Below are 9,804 nucleotides of genomic sequence, written 5' to 3'. Positions count from 1 at the left end.
GGAGAAACCTCACCACAACACACCAAGACATCTTGGATTCCACAAACACTTGAGCACTTGTAGACTACTAATTAGACCTTAACCAAGTCTAATTTCGTCGCCTTGGCCGGTCATACCAAGCTCCTTCTTATAGAGCTTGGAACAAATCAGAACCTGATTTACCCGTTACCAGTCGACTGGTCCTTGCACCAGTCGACTGATGCCAGCCCAACGGCTCTCCAACGGCTCTTTACCAGTCGACTTGCTACAGTGCGCTGCAGTACTGCTGCAGTGCCGCTACAGTAAAACCCTAAAACTAGGATTTTACTCCGAGTACAATCTCTCATGCACTCGTACCCTCACGACTCATTTGACTCTTCTTTACAGCCTTGACCTCTTGCCTTCAAGCCTACTTCCTTTGGCTCTCGTCCCTCGGATGCATCCAAGCCCGCGGCTTGTCTCCAATGCCATCCTTCGCGTATGCCTCGAAGTCGCTTCCCTCGGCCCTTGTCCTCGCTGCCTTGTCCACGGTCCCTCGGATGCTCCATCCTTCACCGGACCCGAAGCCGTCAACCTGAGTCACATGTGTCACCTGCAGTCCTGCACAACTCAAGTACACATATCAAATAACGAGGGTAAACCTAACTTAAACCCTTTGCCCAAACACCAAAACACATGGTCCCGCGGACCATTGGGATTGCTCCAACACTATGCTTGTACAAATTTTTATATAGGGGAAACAGAACGGAATTTCGAATAGCGCCAACAATTGGTATCAGAGCTAGTTTTCTGCCTCTATGTGTTTGGTTTGCAGTTAAATTATGCACTTTTCATACATAAATTTAGGCAGGATAATAGTAGGATGTGCAAATAGATTAACTTTGTGGTTGCAGGCATCCTAGTTCCAACTATTATAGCCCTATTGTGTTTGTGTGTGATTGGACCCTCGGGCATATCAAGGGCATTTTATATGTGTGCATGATTATAATTATTAAATACAGCAGGAGTTGTATTAGTTTTAGGATTTTACATTATGTTCGATCTAGATTACATGTACATTCCCTTGTGGAATATAGGATCGATAAATATAAAATTTTATTTTTGTCGCGGATCGTATCCTTGCGAGGTGTGATGCTATTTGAGGACCAGAGGCACAGCGAAAAAGGAAGTAAGATAGATGCGACGACATGGACCTGTTGGCGGCGGCTAGGGTTGGTGGCACACGGAGGACAGCTATGGATGAGGCCATAATAGTTGAAAAAAATTTTTTCATGCATATTTATTGCCTTTTATGCTGTTTATATGTGTTGTGTGTGTGTGCATATTAAAATTCCTCGTTTTAAATAACTAAGTGGGAGAGGAATTATTTAAATTCCATGGTCTCCATTACTGGTTTGTAAGTGAGCATTCAAGCTTACGCATTGGCTTTAAGTGCCTTCCTCCACATCGGATGAGCTTGTTTACGGATCACTAGATCAAACTTCCTTTATGGATGATTATAGAAAATTATTTAGGTTTGTGTGATCTTCTCCATCTGAAGGGGCACAATCCTATTTAATGGACTAAGTATCAAGTAATGGTATACACTTAGGCGCATTTAATAGTATCCTCCCCATCGGATTCACTGTTATTATTTGTGTGACTATGATTATTTGTGCTATTAATAGTCTTCTAGTGTTGTAGTAGCTTGCATGAGCAAATGAGATGTGAACGAGCACAGTATAAATTGAGGAATCATTGAAATCAGTTGTTGTGCTCGAATTCCTGAAGTCTTCTTTTATAGGCACTATTTGGTTGACTGAACCCCCGTTTGGTTGATCCATCTATCAGTCGACTGAACCTCACACCTTCCTTCCGTTCTTTGATTCAATCTAGTCAATCCCATGATTTTCATTGTTTGGTCGAGTGATCCCTAGTTCGATTGATCGATCAATCTGAGTTGTCATTCATCGATGATTCGATCTGATTCTCTGTCATTTCCTTTTATGATTTGGTTGACCGATCCTCGGATTTGGTCGACTGATCATGCTATGATACCATGTTTGTGAACCTGATCTATTTTTCCATTTTTACCTATTCAGTCGATCAAACCTTCATTCGATTGACTGATAAAATGGCTTGATTAGTCAATTGAACCTCCTGTTCAGTCGACTAAACCCTTGTTTAAATGAAGATTTCTGAGTTCTACACGCATGACTGCTGATAGAGCTTGATTTTGAATTTTGAGTTAAAAGTTATGACGCTTTAAAGTTCAAGGGTCATATGATTCTGCAACACAGAGTTAGTTCAATATAAAAATAATATATCTACAAAATAAAGTTAACACAATATGCATGAGTAAGAGAAGATAGTAAGACTTGTCTTGATCTCAACTTAAAAATCTCTTAGTTTCTTTAGTTGGATCAACGACCTAGGGTTTGCCCCTTCCCGGGACACGACCTTCCTATTGCTCTACTTCAATTACTTATCTCAATCTACATGACAAACATTGGGTCATGCAGACTTGTTTGGACTTCAGCTCAGTATTGGATTGGCTCACCATGGCTTCCCTTCGATATTTGGTCTTCCAGACCTATCGAGTCCAACTGCCAAGTGTCAGGTCCTCGACCCACCTAGACTTCTTGCCTAGCTTCCACGATCTGCTAAGACTTTCCTACCTAGCCGCAACTAAGGCTTTCCCAGTTGAGTAAAAAGTCTACATACTCAGTCAATTCATCAAATCACAACAATACTTAATTTGAACCTTTGACAACATCATAACTTAGATTTGATTCTGGTGCTCCTTGCACTAACAGATTTGAAGTAACAATTATTTACATCGATTCTTGGAGATTCTGAGGCGAAGTGTTGCTACATTTCTAAGTTAATAAGAGGCATTTTTTAGCAACAAGAGATTAAGCAAGCAAAGTTTTCATTTCATTGTGTATTTAATTCCTTATTCTTGTTGTATTCTTATTTCAAACTTATACGTAGCTTCTCTGCCTTTGGAAAGTTTCTAAGAAAGAGACCTTTCATAGTGAATGAGATTGTAAGAGTCAGACTCTTGGATTAGTCACCCAAAGGAGGTGGAGACTAAGTAAAAAGTAAATCAAGTTCAAAGAAGCAATCGAAGTTATTCACCCTATCTAGCTCTCTACATGTCCTAATAGTGATTGTGTACCCTAGCCGACCGTCAAGTTATCTTGAACCACCACCATTAGAGAAAAACTCCAAGCCAAGGGTAACACATTTAATTAGGCAAGATTTCCAATTAATGATGGTTAAGTTATTATTAGATAACTACATGCTTTTGTTAGTCGATTAATATTATGAAATTAATCAAGCTTCACTTGATTAATTTATCTAATTAATTAATTTGTTCGAGATATTATTAATTCATTAAAAGATATTTGATTAATTAAAGTAATTAAGTTTGAACTTAGTTGAGTAATTAATTGGTTAGATTAATTAGAGTTATGAGTTTGATTATTGTCATTAAATAATCAATAAATTCATTATTTTGATTAAGGGATCAACATATTATTAAGTTGATTAGTTATTAAATTCATTAACAATTAATTGAGCAATTAATAATATTTATTGATTAGGGAATTGATTTAATTATTAGTTGAAAATGAATTAATTAACAAGATAGGTTAATTAAGTCATAGATCGGTTAAATGATTTACAAGATTTTATTTAAACTAAGAATTTGGTACAATAAGATTAAAAAATTTAGATTAACTTATGTATACTAATTATGATTACTAGGATTATTTTAGTGCTTAGTTTTGTTTCATATCCTATAATTGTAGGATTCAAGTTCAAGGTAGATTGCTTGACTAGAAGATAGTCAGTACCTTCTAAAGTAGAGGTGGGTAGTTCCTCCTTTGACTTCTTTAGATCTTTGATCTTAGTGTATAATTTTTCTTTCATATTGATTAGGTAACATTTACTTGCTTACCTTAATTCCACTATATTTTCTTCGAGTTTGATACTTACTTGTTTGTCCTTATTTTAGTCTACTTGATATCTATATAGTCTCGTTACTATCCATAATATTTATTATCATTTATACTTGTGCTTTTATGTTAGTAATAGTATATCGTTGCATAGTCGGTAGCTTATACTTTTGGATGTGATTGCTTACTACTTACTTGCTCATTATTGCATTTTATACATATACCTTGACTGCCCACTAGACCAGTAGTGGTAGCATGTTGTCACCCACAGTCTATAATTAGATAGTTATGCATCATATCTGCCTACTAGATCAAATAGTGGTAGCTTGTTGTTGCCCACAGACAGTGACATTTATATGCTTTAACTGTCCACTATATCAGATAATGGTAGCATATTATCATCTGCTGTCAGAGCTAAGGGTCTAGATAGCTACCTCATCATGTTTACCCACTAGACCAGATAGTGGTAGTGTGTTGTCACTCGAAGACAATCTCTGACTGCGCACTAGACCAAATAGTGATAGCGTGTTATTGCTTGCAGTCAGTATTTATTATATACTTGTTATGTACTTATTTTATACAAGATTTGAATGCATGGGATGTACACCCGATTTATTTGTCATACTTGGTTAATCATGTTTGTAGATGGTTATTGTTGGTGTTTTTAATTATTTTTTACTTTTACTTTTATAGTAAGTAAATTATTACCTAAGATTATTTTCTTTGATCTCCTTATACTATTTAGTTCATGCACTTTCCTTCTTATACTCATTGAGTCGTTATGCTCACTATTCTTACTTTTTTTTCCTTTGATTTTTAGGTTAACATGTATAGAATGTGTCGTGTTTCTCAGAGGTTATGGTTGCCAGTCTCACTCATGTTAGGATTCTCTTTTAAAGTTGTTTGATTTATTTTCCTTTGTCTTTGTTTATGATTTTCTTTCCTTATTGAATCTTTGAGTTATGTATAACATTTGTTTTGTTCAATTTAGTATATTTACATATACATGCATACATACATGCATTAACATTTAGAAACTTAGAGAACGCTTGGTTTATATTTTCATTTTTTGAAAAATACGTACTTTTCCTTTTCTTAGAAACTTACTTTTAGATATTCTCTATTTTTTCATACAATAATATCTCCTTTTTTTAAAAAAAAATGTAGATATTGTCAACTAAACAATATTTTTATTTTCTCATAAAAATGAAAATAGAAAATTTACAAACCAAATGTTGTCTTAGTGATTTTATATTGCATTGGTATTTATATTGGCTTTAATTAGTTTGGTATTGATTATTTCTTATATTGTCAATAGGATTATCGATCGTCTGCTTTGGTAGACAAATATATCCTTAGAGCATGACAACAATAGTGCTTTTACTCAAGAGAGTTTGTTGGGAAAACTGATTTTTGGAAATAATTCTAGGACTTGCATTTTACTACAATGATCGTTGACACCCTAAATATAACTCACTCTTTTACCTTTGTATTTGATATGCATGAAGGTGATCAATCCCTAGGAATCTGATATTTCCTCTTGGACAATACCGATGCATCTACCCAAACGTGGCTCATACTTTCATTGTAGCCTTACTAAAACAATCACTTTCTCAGTGAGACTCCTATCACGATGTCCCCATGATCCTTTAGGTGCTATCCCTGACTTCTTGACATAGAATCACGGTAAATCCTTTAAGTTTTATAATAGATAATATTACCCTCAAGAGATTTTGGACTACTTTCATGAACAAACCCTCAAGTTTGGGATTTATAGGTCGGAGAGTTAGGTTCATCTCTCGATCCTTCCCTTTCCTTTATGGTATGATAATGCATGCTAGCACAGTTAACATATATGTATACTAAAGCCGAATCATGTATCAAACATATTATATGTATTACAATGCATCAAACTACTCCTTAATTCTAGAATTAGGAAAACTACTCTATTAAGATAGAGATACAAGCCAAAGATATAATAGAAAGTATTCTACAACTTCTATCGAACAGAGAAGAGTAAGAAGACTTAGTTATGTTGTGTGATGCCATCTTCGAAAGATCTCCAAACTCCTAGGTGGATAAAATCCTTACTGATCCTTGGAAACGACTCTCTCCTAGGGTTCCCTGTCACGGGGAAACCCTTGATGCCTTCAATAAATGTCCCCTTTGTCCTTTTATAGCCTCTAAAGCTTTTCAAATTTGTTATAGCTTTCCTAAAAATTTGGGGTGCCGCCATCGAACCACACTCGTGTTAGAAAGTACAGTCTAGTCGTTTGACACTCTAGTTAATAGTAGTCGACCGAACACGACCATGCCAAGGGACACAATCAAACTGTGTTCAACTTTGGATCTCTTGTCAACTAACAACAAGGAGCACAATTGTGTCAGGGGGCATGACCTACCGGTGTACGATGCTGGAAGTCCAATTTCTACTCCATTGCCCACCTAGCCCTATAGAGGATGCACAGTCATGTTAGGGGACACGGTTAGACCATACATAATATTGAAATGTATGCTCCAAAGCTTCTTGACTCTAGTTAAGATCCAAATTCATATCCTATCAATGAAAATGCATAAAAAGCAATTCTCCAAATTAAAAATATAAAACAATCTAAAAGAGATAAAAGTATGCAAAATATGCTCATATGATGAATCAAATACATCCAAAATAATATTTAAAACATATGCATGAAACACACACATTAGGCAACCTGGATCGTCTCTTGAGAAATTTAATAATGAATTATAATCTTAAGATCAAATGGTACTAGGGGATTTTTTTTGTATTTAACACGAAGAGCAACAAATATGTAAATCAAATGCAACTAACAAATATGTAAATTGACTAAACTACAATGTAAAGGAGATAATAGCAAACGTAAAGTAATGCAAGTAATAAAATCTTAACCTCACTAAACTACAAATGTAAAGAAATTAATAGAAACCTATAACATTCAAGTGAAACAAAGCATTGTAGAAATTAAATGAATTAAAATGCATTAACATAAATAAAAATAGTGTAAGGAAAGCAAACAATGTGTTGCAAAGGGTTGCAGATGAAATGCTCATGTGAGGATGATGATTTGCAACATGGAACTATGAAGGAGTTGTTGGCAATGGAATGGATGATGGCTACAAGATAGAGAAGGAACTTTGGAATCCCAAAGTTCTTGGATGAGAATTGGAGCTTGAGGAGGCAATCCTCGGGAGATCCCCCAATGGTAGTTGGATGGGTGTTGTGGCCGGAGGAATCCCTCTGGCCAGTGTGAGGAAGGAAGGATGCAGATAATGGTGGATAAGTGAGGATGGATGAGGATGATGGTTATCGATGGTCATGGCATCCGATGAGGAAGGGAATCCTCTTTCCTCCCTATGAGGATGGTTCTGTCAATGGAAGTCGTGTCGATGGATGTGGATGCGAGCAGTGATGGCGTATAATGAGGAAAGGAATCTCTTTCTTCTTTGTGAGCTTAGTTGATAGTTTGTCGGTGGTGGATGAGCTCTAGAATACCAAGGGCTCATGGATAGAGGGCTACTGTACGAATCTTGGAATCCCAAAGTTTGTGGATGAGAGGGCTTGTCGATAGTGGAAATGGGATGGTGGCTCCACTCCCAAGAGGGAGAGAGTGATGAGCTCCTATGGAAAGGGAGGGGTGCATGAGTTGGGAGAAGTGAACTAATTGCCAAGAGTGAATCAAGTTGTCAAATTGAATTGACCTCTCTACTAGTGAACTCCTCCAAATTGAACCAAGTTGTGAACCAAACTCCAAATTGAGCTATGGCAAGATGAATCAACTCTAAAATTAAACCATAGATGAGCTTGTTAAACCGGGAGAGATGCATAAATAAGGAATAGTGAACCATCTTCTCCTTAACCCTAATCTTGAGTTCAATTGGTTCAGTTTACGTCCTAGTCCAATGGCTCATCTTTAATTTCTATAAGACAAGATTCATATTACAGAGATAAATGACATAAAATGTAGGAAAAATATCAATGAATTCAAAATAAACTTTTACTCATAAAATATGATATAAATAAGAATTTAAGCATATGAGAGGATTAAAATGTCAGGTATGAGTACAAAATAATATGTAAAAATGTTAGTTATCAATATGAGATTGTAATCTTAATGTTCCCATAGTTTGGGAAACATAATACAAGTAATGATATGAGTTAACATGGCTTGTAGAGAGTCTTTCACTTAGAAATAGGGTTCTAGTCCTACAGTTTGGACTGCATGGGGAAAAGAGGAGTTGGCTTCCCGGATGGGTTATATTTGCATACATCATATGAGATTATAATTTTAGTGTTCACATAATTTGGGAAACATAATACAAGTGATGATATGGGTTAACTTGGATTGTAGAGAGAGTCTTTCACTTAGGAATATGAGGTTGATGCATGCAAAACTCTAAGTATATATATTCATCATCAAGTAATAAACATATCAATCTTTGGGGCTGTATTGTTGAATATTAGTTACATATAAAGTAGGTTATCTAAACCAAATCAAGGTGAGGGAATAGCTATAATTAAAAACTAAACCAAACTAAGAAAATTGAATAAAAAGGATGATTAGGAAACCAATTGTTAAGTCAATTCTTGGGTTTTAGTTTCATCGAGATGAGTATTGACAAATCATATATGTTTAGGTAATCAATGTTTCAATAGGATCGAAAAGTGCACCGGGAGGGGAGGGGGGTTGAATAACACTCGCGTTTTTTTTCCCGTTTGTGTTCGTTCTTTTCTATAGATTAGTAAGCAGTGGAATAAGAAATAAACAGAAATAAATAAGACAAGAAGCACTATCGATTTACTTGGTTCACACCCCAAGGTGCTACATCTAAAGTCTGCATATGAAACGCCATCCACTAATCTTTCTCCTTTACAGAAATAATTATATAGATTTTGAAAACCTTTTCAAAATATTTTCCAAATTAATTATCTTAACATTTCACATGTTCTATGTGTTTCAGTACACACAATATATGTTAGATATGTGTGAATGGAGAATAGGTGAAAGATGATAGAAGCTCTATTCGGAATGCAACTTTAGTCCCATATTGGGAATTTCATGACATGTTGGTTGGTTTATATTGATTCATATGCATTATTGATGTGAATAAATGCATGGCGAGAGGCTCTCTTATGCATGGGTGAGTAGGGGGGTGCAAATCTACAACTTGTATTGCACTGAACCATGTTGACTTGTGAGCGTGCATGCACGCTAAATCCCAGACCTGTCGAGGTAAAATTTACCTAAGTGGAACAACTAATATTTTACCATATATATCTTTTGCTGCTTATTTAAGTGTATAACGAATGTATTAAATTGAGGATTAATGTAGGATGTAAATGGCCTAGTGAAATGTAAGTGTTTTACTACTCGACAAATAATGATCATTAATCGATCATTAGTGTTGCCATTGGTTAGAAAAATGATTAACCAGGCTAGGTAATGTCGAGCCTGGGGTGACTGGCCTGGCCCCACGGAAGTTTCCCACCGGCCACCAAGGTAAATCGGGAAGTGCTCATAGCGGGCAGCCCAGGAGCACAACATCCTTTAGTTGTGTATCCCATTTTGAGGAAAAATTCTTGCAAATTCGTCATAGCTGGGGCTCGAACCGCGGGTGCCTGAATGACAACCTAGATGCCCTACCACTGCACTATAGCCCCGGGGCCGCGTTGCCATTGGTTAGAGCTCCTATATAAGGAGGCTACGATCATAAGCAAAAAACACACACAAGCAGAAGCTCTCCACCTTCGTTCCCCTCCTCCTTTGTCGTGCAACTTTTGTTTTGCGGAGTGTCTATGATAGCAGTCGGGTACCACTTAGTTCGCCGTGACCACCAGTGCTTGGTGGAAATCATGGTTAACCATTGT

This window comes from Zingiber officinale, chromosome 7A, assembly GCF_018446385.1.
Source record: "Zingiber officinale cultivar Zhangliang chromosome 7A, Zo_v1.1, whole genome shotgun sequence".
Lineage (NCBI taxonomy): Eukaryota > Viridiplantae > Streptophyta > Magnoliopsida > Zingiberales > Zingiberaceae > Zingiber > Zingiber officinale.
The sequence above is the reverse complement of the archived record's forward strand: the minus strand, read 5'-3'. Positions refer to the sequence as shown.